This window comes from Ixodes scapularis, unplaced genomic scaffold (assembly GCF_016920785.2).
Source record: "Ixodes scapularis isolate PalLabHiFi unplaced genomic scaffold, ASM1692078v2 PGA_scaffold0__279_contigs__length_252992795, whole genome shotgun sequence".
Classification (NCBI taxonomy): domain Eukaryota; kingdom Metazoa; phylum Arthropoda; class Arachnida; order Ixodida; family Ixodidae; genus Ixodes; species Ixodes scapularis.
In genome coordinates this window covers 135530121-135540421 of record NW_024609835.1, presented here as the reverse complement: position 1 = coordinate 135540421, position 10301 = coordinate 135530121, and the positions used below count along the sequence as shown (strand labels likewise).

The 10301-nt window shown below is 42.7% G+C and overlaps 1 pseudogene; it reads right to left on the bottom strand.

Annotated features, from left to right (window-relative positions):
* Positions 1–3868: 3868 nt before the first annotated feature.
* On the bottom strand, positions 3869–5378 carry LOC120838071 (annotated as a pseudogene).
* Positions 5379–10301: the final 4923 nt, after the last annotated feature.

Below are 10301 nucleotides of genomic sequence, written 5' to 3'. Positions count from 1 at the left end.
TCAAAGGAATATCACTGAACACATTTTTGCCCATTTTGTAGGAAATTGGGTCTCTACTACTGAAGACTATGCATACTCCATTGTCACGTCTGCCGACCACATTTACAGCACTGAAGTTGAGTATGAAAACAAAGGTAAGGACTTGTGAGATTTTATCCTGGTTGAGAGGCACTCAAGCTTATTCATATATACAGTCCGTCATGCAGTCTCTATCTCGTGGCATGTACCGTGTGGAGTTTTTTTTAACTTTGTAGAAAACAAGCCCTGATGAGACATTTTAATCTTTTCAGTGTTCCAATTAGCATTTCCATGACACTGTGGGGACAGGGCTTTATCACACCTTTTTTGGTTCAGTAAACACGCTATGTCATGCTGTTTTTGTGGCTGCGTGGTGGCGATGCTTAATAAATGACAACAAAAGGAGAGGACAATGTGCACATCGATAAGTTAGTCTTCCGATGAAGGGGCCATGCGTTTAATTTTGTAGGAAAGGGAAATGAGAAAGGGAACCGGGTGAGAAGGAGAGTATGTTGTAGAGCCATGATGCTAGACCAGCAAGGGACAAGAAATCAAGGAGTGCTCTTTGCACCTCAGTTCTTGCCAATGACCCCATAGGGAACAGGAATTCGCTCTAGGAAGTTAAAATGCTGGCTTTGGGAGGCTTCTCACAATTCAATACAAGTTTAATTTATATGCGATTCCTGTAAAACAAGCAGTGTGGCATAAGACCTCAAAAGTTCATTCGGCTATCAGGGAATATCGATGAAAATTCTCTTATATACATATATGGGTGTTTTCATCTCAAATCGGGCAGGCTAAAAGGGTCTAATTTTTAATTTTCACGAAAAAAAATATATGTTTCGGGGGCATTTCTCAAATGAATGAGAGCGCAAACCGCATGTTCCCCAGATTTTTTGTTCTCGAATTACGAAGCGTAGAAGCCGCAGTGGCAGAAACTAGTCTTTTTGCCTGCCGTCGCAGGTGGCGTGTTTGACACCCTCTGCTGGCGCTAGTGTTTTTTCTACACCCTTTTAACTTTTTCTCCTCATTTAATAGCTATTATCAAGATTCCTTGACGTGCTCAAATATTTTTAGGGATTTGATTGTTTTCTTAAATATATGTAAAACTCGTCACTCCGGTCGCTCTTTGGTCAACTTTCACCGGTCTTTACTTTGTCTGTACTTAAGGTAAATTTTCTCTCTTTGGCTCTACAGAAAGCCCAAAGCAAGCCCATTAAAGATATAATATATCATTATAATTTGGTGACTAGTCGCTCTTCTACTTTTACGTAAACGTTGTAAGAAATAACGAATGTTGAAAGTTTGAGGTCGATTTTCTCAAAACCCCATTTTTGTAAATTTTCATTTTTTATATCCTTTTAGACATTTTAGTCGACTACAAAAAAAAACAGTCTAGAAAGGTAAAATTTTGGTTGTATATCCTCTATTTGAGCCGCAATCACGTGAAATGTGTGAACATCTGTTATTTTTCACCATGTTTATGTGAAGGCAGCGGAGCGGCTATACAGTAGATCATAATGATATTACTATATCTATACTAGGCATGTTGAGGGCTTTCCATAGAGCCCAAGATATAAAACGTACCTTAAGTACAGACAAAGTAATGACCTGTCAAAGTTGACCAAAAATCTACCTGAGTGACGAGTTTGACATTTTGTTTAGAAAACGATCAAACTATTAGAGATATTTGAATACGTGAAGGTATTTTTATAGTACCTATTAAACGAGGTGAAAAAATTAGAAAGGTGTAGAAAAAACATTAGCGCCAGCAGAGGGTGTCAAACACGCGACCTGCGACGGCAGGCAGAAACACTAGTTTCTGCCACTGCCGCTTCTACGCTTCGTAACTCGAGAACAAAAAATCTGGGGTACATGCGGTTCGCGCTCTCATTCTTTTGAGCAATGCCCCTAAAACATATATTTTTTTCGTGAAAATTCTAAACTCGTGAAAGGGGAAGTGGTAAGATCACTAATTGGCAATGCACTGAAGAAATCTTGTTTTCATTATGTTGGGAAAGCTTTCGGCACTGAAATCAAACGTCTACTGTCGGCGGGCTATAGTTTAGAGTTTATTGTTTCAAGTGCACCCAGACAGCTTGTACGTGCATCGGGGGCTGGAGAAAAAGTTCAAGGCGGAACCTTTGCGGTGATTCCTTATTTTGATGGCATTTCTCATTCCTTATTTCGGTGGCATTTGTCTGCTGTCCGTCATGCCTCAATGTAAAAAAAGAAATCTAAAATTTGTGTTTAGAATGTGTGATACTGACAATCTTTGTACATTTTTTGTTCTTGATTACCCTTTCTCCCGGCTCTGTTGCTCCTTTCTGTAGGCGGTCAGGGACTCGTCAAGCTGTACCTGACAGCTTTTTTCCCTGGTCGCCAACATCTTATGGTGGAAATAAACATTAAACATTATTATTAAAAGCTTTTGGGGCGAAAGTCAACGTAAATGTGGCTTTTAAAACGGACTTTCGTTGGGACAAGCTCACCCCGTTTACCTTCAGACATGAGAGATGTTGCGGGAAAAACATAGAGATCTCTTTGTCACCTGTGTCGCAGAGGTGGTCTATAAGATCCCTTTTGACTGCGGGTTGTGTTGTAGTGGGCAGACACGGCGTTGTTTAAATGACCGTCCGTATACGAAACACAAAAGGAGTGTAAAGAAAAAGGCGCAGAGTTCTGAATTGGCAAATCACCTTGGTTCGTGTAATTTTTACCTCACTCTTTGAGATGAAACTTCCGTTCTGTGTAATGAAAAAAGATTTGTTTAGAACGCTAATTAAGGAGACCTTGTGCATTAGCGAGCGAGGGAATTGGGTAAGCCAGCCATCTTTGGTTATCAGTGATCGGATGAAAGAGTTTTTGCATGTGTGAGGGGGGGCTTGTAAACTTGGGTTGGGGAAGGGGGGGGGGGGCGGGAAGCGGTTGCTTGGAAGTAGGAAATTGAGCTTAGGCTTTAGCGGTTTGGTGGTCGCCTTGTGTGTTGGACCTTGGGGTTGTTGTTGTTCGGGTGGCGGTTCCCTTTCCAAAAGTGTGGAGGCGAAAGAGTGGCTTATGCTGCCTGGGTAGAACTCGTTGATCGTCTTGTTTACACCTTTGAGCTCCTTCTTTCCTTTTCTAATTCTTCGTGTGTTTGGAAGTCTATTTATTGGTATGCTCAAATCAATAAATTTTGGCTGCGTTTAAGATTCTGTTGTCCTCGTCCGTTTTCTTATTGTTCCCCATCTCGGTCCACAAGTTGTCGATGCACCTAATTCCCTTCCCAATTTTCTCAGTGCTGGCGACATTCCACTCTATTCCGGAGTCCCTGAACTATTGCGGAATCATTCATACTCCGGAGTAGATACTCACTGTTATCATGGTATAAGTGCTCGCGGCTCGCCACCTAACAAACAGGAATTTCATTTGGATAGGTCCAATGCAATCACCCAAAAAGTACCAGGCATGCAGGTCTCACGGCAAGTTTTCTGGCGGCGGAGCAGTCAAGCTTAAAGGTTGCGACGAATGTCTTCATGCCGACAACATTGGTGGTGAAACCAGAAATGAGGAGTGAATAAATGTTTGGATAAACCAAAGAGGTTTCCAATGAGTGGCATGTATATCATGTTCGTGGCTGTGTTCTTCACGGGGCATAAAAAAGAAGCCAAGATTTACTTCTTGCAACCATTTTGGGTGGCTCGACGCTGACACAGACGTGCAGCTAACTAACTGGCTGTTGAGCTCAGTTGGTCAATTTATAAAGCTTATGAGACACGGGAGGGAGGCTTTGGTTGGTTGCCAGCTCCGATATAGTAAATTTGAGTGGCCTTGAGGAAGGGCGTTTAAAGGGGGTTGTGCCAAAGCTGCCTCAAGGGTAGTGACAAGTAGCACGGCTAGAGATAACACAGGCTGTAGCAACTTGGTGGTTAATATACTGCAATGTTTCCATTCCACTGTACAAGCCACTGAGTCGCTGCATCCTGGTCTCTCTCTTACTGTACCACATGGTGCTATACTCGGTGCTCCATGCAGCATAGGACCGGGTTGTGCTGGACGGTTTCCTGGCTGGAAAAATATTACATGACTTATTAGCATGCAGAATGGCAGAGGCCCTGATGCCTATAGTTTTGAAGGACTGATTTCAGATGCTACATAAGCAATGTTTATTGTTGCAACTTCAAATATGCTTGATGCCTATGTCTGCTTGGTAGCAAAAACGATAGAAATGCACGCTTGGCATTCAATACATTGTAACTGTTGTGACCGAGATTGAAACAGGTAATATAAAACTTGCGTCGATTTCCACAGCTACGATTAAATATAGCTCCTGGTGTCAGTTCTGGATTTAAGATACAAGGCATACACCGATGAAACGAGCAGTGGACAAACCTGAGCAATTTACTGGTTCGCAGTCCAGATGATGATACCTGAATCCAGTGTACCGTTGTGAGGAGAAGGTTTTCTTATTTTCTCCACAGCACACGCAGGCAGCACTCGTCTGCTGCTAGCTCCCAGTCGACCCCACATCCAGCGGGTGACTGCCGGCACGCCACAAAGTGATACTTCCTAAAGAGGAAGCATAACAACATGTTTCTTGTAGAACTAAAGGCAGAACCATCACATGGTAAGATGCAGCTGAGAGGCAGAAAGCGGGCCTCAAAAGTCAGCTGTTGAAAGGTATCACCTGGTCTTTTATTTCTGACAAGTTTTTGAAAGAACCGCCGCACTCGCTGGTTTTTAAAAACACGTTTTAAGAGCTTTTTATTAACGTGTTGTGAGGCTTTGTTTTGTACACGGCGAGCCTTAGGTGCACGTAAAGTGTCAGCAAAGCGAGCACTTGCTACGAAGTGGGTTGTGCTATTTTGTATCTACCTGACTGAGTACAATCACAGAAATTCGTATGCGCGCGTGTTGTGCCAGCACCACTTGCACTCACTCGTGGAGCTCGTGGGGATGTTTGAGACCCTTCTCGCGGACCTCCCAGAACGCCACAGCGAGGACGGCGACGTTAAGGCACAGCTTGAAGAAGTCGGTGTTCACCGTGATGAACTCTGCCGGATGCTTCCGAACGGCTTGTGGCAGCTCACGGCAGCAGAAGTACTCACGATTTGTAGGTATGGCCATTCAGCGACCGCAGTCGCACCTGGATTGCAAACTGACTTAGGACCAAGTTTCTGATCTGCGCCCATAGGCTAGTGCAAGAATAAGTGCACAACGGGAACGCTCACCAGTTTTTACCTCCTACTCGCCGAGGTGGCTGGCCGAAGAGACGAGCCTTCTGCGGCTGTCAAGGCGGACTCAAGCAGAGACGCGTCGCAGCGCTTGCGTGCAGTGCCATCGTAGGGCGCGACGCCCAGCTCCGCACTCCTTTTAAGCATTTGGTACTCAAAATCCGGTAAGCGCCGTAAATTCATCGATGATGACAACCGCAACCGGCCCCGAAGCTACGATAGATGCAGCGAGGCCGACGGGCCGAGGGCTATCAACCGAACTCTCATCCAATCGGCCAACCGCTTTGCCCCAATCACTAAACTGTTACACTTTACGTCATGAAGCGCAACTTTTTTCTTGTTTAAAGTTGATTTCTGGAATATTTAATTTGCTAATAACTTTCAAAATCATGCGAATTTTCGTAGTATTTTTATTTTTCCTCGGTGTTCCTGCTTTCGTGGAGCTCCGTTTGAGCGCGAATTTCAAACCGGTCAAAAAATTTTTGGTGGGCCCCTTTAAGAATTGAGATTGTCATATGCCTCCTCTTTGAGAAATGCTGTTACCGACGTTGGCCTAGTCCAGGTAGCTCTATTGTGGACATGTACATCTGCCTTTTGTGTGTTCTGTGGATTCATGCCACTTCCACTGACTGCTAGATGGCAATGCTTAGCAGCAGTCGAACGCTCATGAACAATATGGTGGGTAGAAATTAAATTCCCCGGCATGCGGTACCATTGAAGTTTGTAACAACTATGCCATATGCGGTCTGAAGTGCAAGTCAATGATGTCCGCACACCAGGTTCCCACATCATTTCTTTTTAACTTTTCAACCTACTAGGAATACGCAGCAGTTTCGAGACATTAAGTTTATTAAAAAAATACTGAAGCCGGCTCTGGTTAACCATAAAAGATACTTTTGGTTCCCCAATTTTATGTTTAAACGCTTGGATAAGACAGGTATGTCAGAAAGAAAGTTTTAACGAAAAAAATAAAGAAAAACATATCGCAATATTCATGTCTCAAGAATCATACCGAGCGGGAGGTGAATCCGAAGCACTCCTATTATTAGGAATGGACATCTCAAAATAAAAACATATTTCGACATCGTCTCCCAGCTAGTCAAAAGGTATCTCAAGGAGTAGAATGTTGCGCTATTAAATTGCGTTGTTTCTCTCCCTCAATCTCTCTCTCTATATATATGTATATATATACCGGTGTTTCCATCTCAAATCGTGTAGGCAAAAAGGGTCAAATTTTTAATTTCGCTGAAAAAATTATATGTTATGGCGTCGTCTCTAAAAACGCAATAGCCACAAACCGCAAGTTTGTCGGATTTTTGTTCTCGACTTGCGAATTTTAAAAGAGGCCGCGGCGGACAGCAGTGTTTTTCACATCCGTCGTGGGTTGGATGTTTCGCTCGATCCCCTGCCGTGGATTTTCAGTCTACATTATATTCACTTCTGCAAGCACTCCGTGTGCACAGGGAAAAGGCTCTAATACCATAAAATAATATTAGGCGCTTTGCTTTTTTTCCGTAAAAATGTCAAAGACGCCCCTTCGGTTAATTGTTGACGAACTTTGACAATTAAATACTGGCGATCTACTTGGGTTACATTGATACTTTTTATGTCTATAGAGAGCCCAAAACACGCTCCTTTTATGTATTATAAAATCACTCAGCTTTATAAAACTTTGTTTGCGGTACGTTTACGTTAATATTATAGGAAAACCAAAAAGTACCAACTTTGCAATCTATTTTCTAAAAAAAAAAAAACTTTTTTTGTGAAACTGTAGATATAATAGTTTTGTACTCGAAAAGCAAGTCGAGAAAGTGTGTATTTTTTTAGTATGTTCTATATTTAAGCCTCAATATCGGAAAACGACGTCTTCGTTTTGCAAGGCCTAAGTCAGACATAGTGACCCGTGCGTTTCTATGAATTGTGAAAAAGTTGTCTTGAATTGTTTTCCGCGTTTTGTAATCAATTATAAACGCTTTTTGTGGTATTGAATAGTTATTTGTGTTTTGATAAGAGCGGGAAGCCACGAAAAACCTATCTAATCAAATCAGCAGGCCAAGTAGACTTTCAATATCGAAGAGGCACAGACGTTGTATTGTTTCGATTTATAAAACTTTCATTTAAACTAGCATGACTAGCTATAAGCTGTCATATTAGTAAGATATAAAAAGTCACCACATCATCGATATATCGTATACAATTCTTTTCGAAACTAAACGCTAGGGTTCGTTCACCACACATCGCACAGGTTACCAGGCCTTTCACTTCCGTAATACACAAAAGTGAAGACACAGAAACGGTCCGAAACACACGGAGAGACTGTCACGGAGAGGGTGGCCGCCATTGTACGCCGCGTCAACGAAAGCAGGATATATATATATACCCTTTTTTTTTTTGGGGGGGGGGGGGGGAGGGAGTTTTTGTTTTATATGGATGTTATCCAGGCGCACGAGTGGACAGGATGGCAATTGTATTCCAAACCGGCAATAGTAACGATGGTGGGGAACACGGGCTACTCTCCTCTCTTCGTTATCTCGCCAGCGTGTAAAAATTGCATCTCTATGAGATAGCTCCTTTGCAAACCTGGCCTTCACGGCCCATCCTCCCCCTGCATTAGAATGCGGATGCCAGAGGGACAACAATCACCCAGATGACCACAGAACAACAGCGACGCTAAAAGGCATTCACATGAGACGGAAACCTAAGAAATTTTTTCGTTGTATTTCTAGATGAACGTTTTCTAAGACTGACGACAAACCCGCAAAAAAGGCGCACTCCTTGCATGAATGTGACAGTAATATAATTTCTGCCTGTACCTGTCAAGATATGTAAACATATATTTTTTGTTTATAGGGGTGAGGACTTGTTGATTGATGGAAGCAGAAAGAGCGAAGGGTAGGGTAAGTATTAATCATTAAAAATAGAAGTCTCCGATAAAAGCTCTGAGAAAGCAACCGCGTGGATAAGCGCGCACGATCATTAGTTAGGTCTGTCGTTTCTATCAAAAGGCGACAAAATGATTAGAAAATCTTCCAGCTGCGCTATTCTCAATTGAAGTAGATCATTGGGTTCAAATGTACACATTCCCAGGCAAACATCGGTGTATTGTGCATTTATTTTTCCTTATATCATTTCCTCCTTTTCGCGACATTAATAAAAACTACAATAAAATCAGGCTTCGCGCAGAAAGACTGCTGTGCCCTTTACATTGATTTATCTAAACGAAGAACTCAAGGTTATCTCGCTAAGCACTCTATAGTACGCCGCGAACAATGCAACGCGCGCCAGAGTGGCATAAACGAGTTGCGTTTTCGTATTTGACTGGCTCTGGAACGAAACACACTGCTTCCGGATTCTCTTTTGTGCCTCACGCTGCTTCATTTCCGGCCGAGACTCGCATCGAGTTGACCCACGGCAAAGATATATACTTCCTAAACTGCTTCTGGGTCGCACCGCAAAGGAAATTATTTCACTTTCTCAGCGGAAATATCTAGAACCTTCTGGAAGTTATAAACAGTGTTAAAACTTTTAGTGTTAACTTTCTGAAGTTATAAACAGACACTGAAATCTTGCAGCTCGCTCTTGTAGCCTCTGCTATGCGGGTATTTTTAATGAAACGAAATATAATAATAACTGTAGTGGGGAAGCGTAATGACGCATGTTCAAAACGCGAGCCGGGAATATTCTATTTCGCTCACCTGCAGCGCTGCTCAAACCTTGAGAGCTACGGGCCTATATTGGCTTAACAGGAAAACGTCTCAGCTAAGACTGGGTGAAAAAAAAAAAAATATCACTCCAAAGGGTGGGGCGCGCGAGCGTCTTGAGACGCGGTTTGGGTCCCGCTCAGCTCGTGTGCTGGCTATCACAGTGCTTTCTTTTCCCCAATCTCAGCTGAGACGCAGTTTCTAGTAAACCGGCCCTTGGCTCCCGCTACATGAAAAGTGGCAACCCAGCTGGTGTGTTATGGAACCAACGATGCATAAAAGTGATAGTATGAATAACGATGGTCCGGGTGCTTTTTTTTTCACTTATTAAAATAAGTGGGATGACTGGCTTCAATCAACATTACTGAAGCAAGTTCAGTTTCACAGCTCCACCTGCAACGTGGGCTTATTGGCGGTCACGAGAACTAGCAGCGCTGCAGTCGAGCCTTGCTTCCTGATTGTCTAGCTAGCCAAGTTTGGATAGCAATACTTGAGCTTGGGAGAGTTGTTTTATTTATACTAACACTTCACAGCGCAAAAAAACAAAAAAAAAACAGATGCACACAAAAATAAACTTCAAACACTCAAAGAAAGCCGACTCTGATCTCTGTGGTGTATTACACTCTATCTTCATCATCGTTTTTTTTTTTTTTGTTATCATACACATGGAAGTAAAAAAAAAGCAAGAAAAGAAAAAGAAATGGAAGCTGTCAACGCAGTGGTAGCAGACAACGCGCGAGACAGGGAAGCAAGATCAGACTGCAGCGCTGCTAGTTCTCGTGACCACCACCTGGGCCATTCGCCTCTGCAAGCGAGGATAGGGAGCTGCGAAACTCAGCTTGCTCCAGTAACGTTGGCTTCAATAGGGTACTGTATTGGCTTATATTCCTCGAGTTTACTTAGGTAATATTTTGCTGGAATTATTAACACACACTACAGCGCACTACTGCAAAAGTACACTCACTCCGTACACACTAAAGGAAAGGAAAAACTCAAACGAACCGCGCTGACTGATATCTCGTTTTTATACATTTTGTCTTCTTCTACCCCTGGAACTATTGAATTTCTCGAATCAAGCGCACCAACGTCTTAGACGCCTAGAAAAATATTTTTTTTTTCCTTTTTCTGTGAGGTTCAAAGATGGCGTACTGATACACTTTTCATATTATTCCTGACGATATGTTCGGATTTAATAATTTATCTCGTTAATTGGGTACTGTGCCTACCTAAAATTGTACAAGGTGGCAGGCGAACCTCGCACCCACAATCACGGCATCTTGTACAATTTTAGGTAGGCACAGTACCCAATTAACGAGAGAAATTATTGAAGCCGAACACATCGTCAGGAATTATGAAAACGTTATCAGTA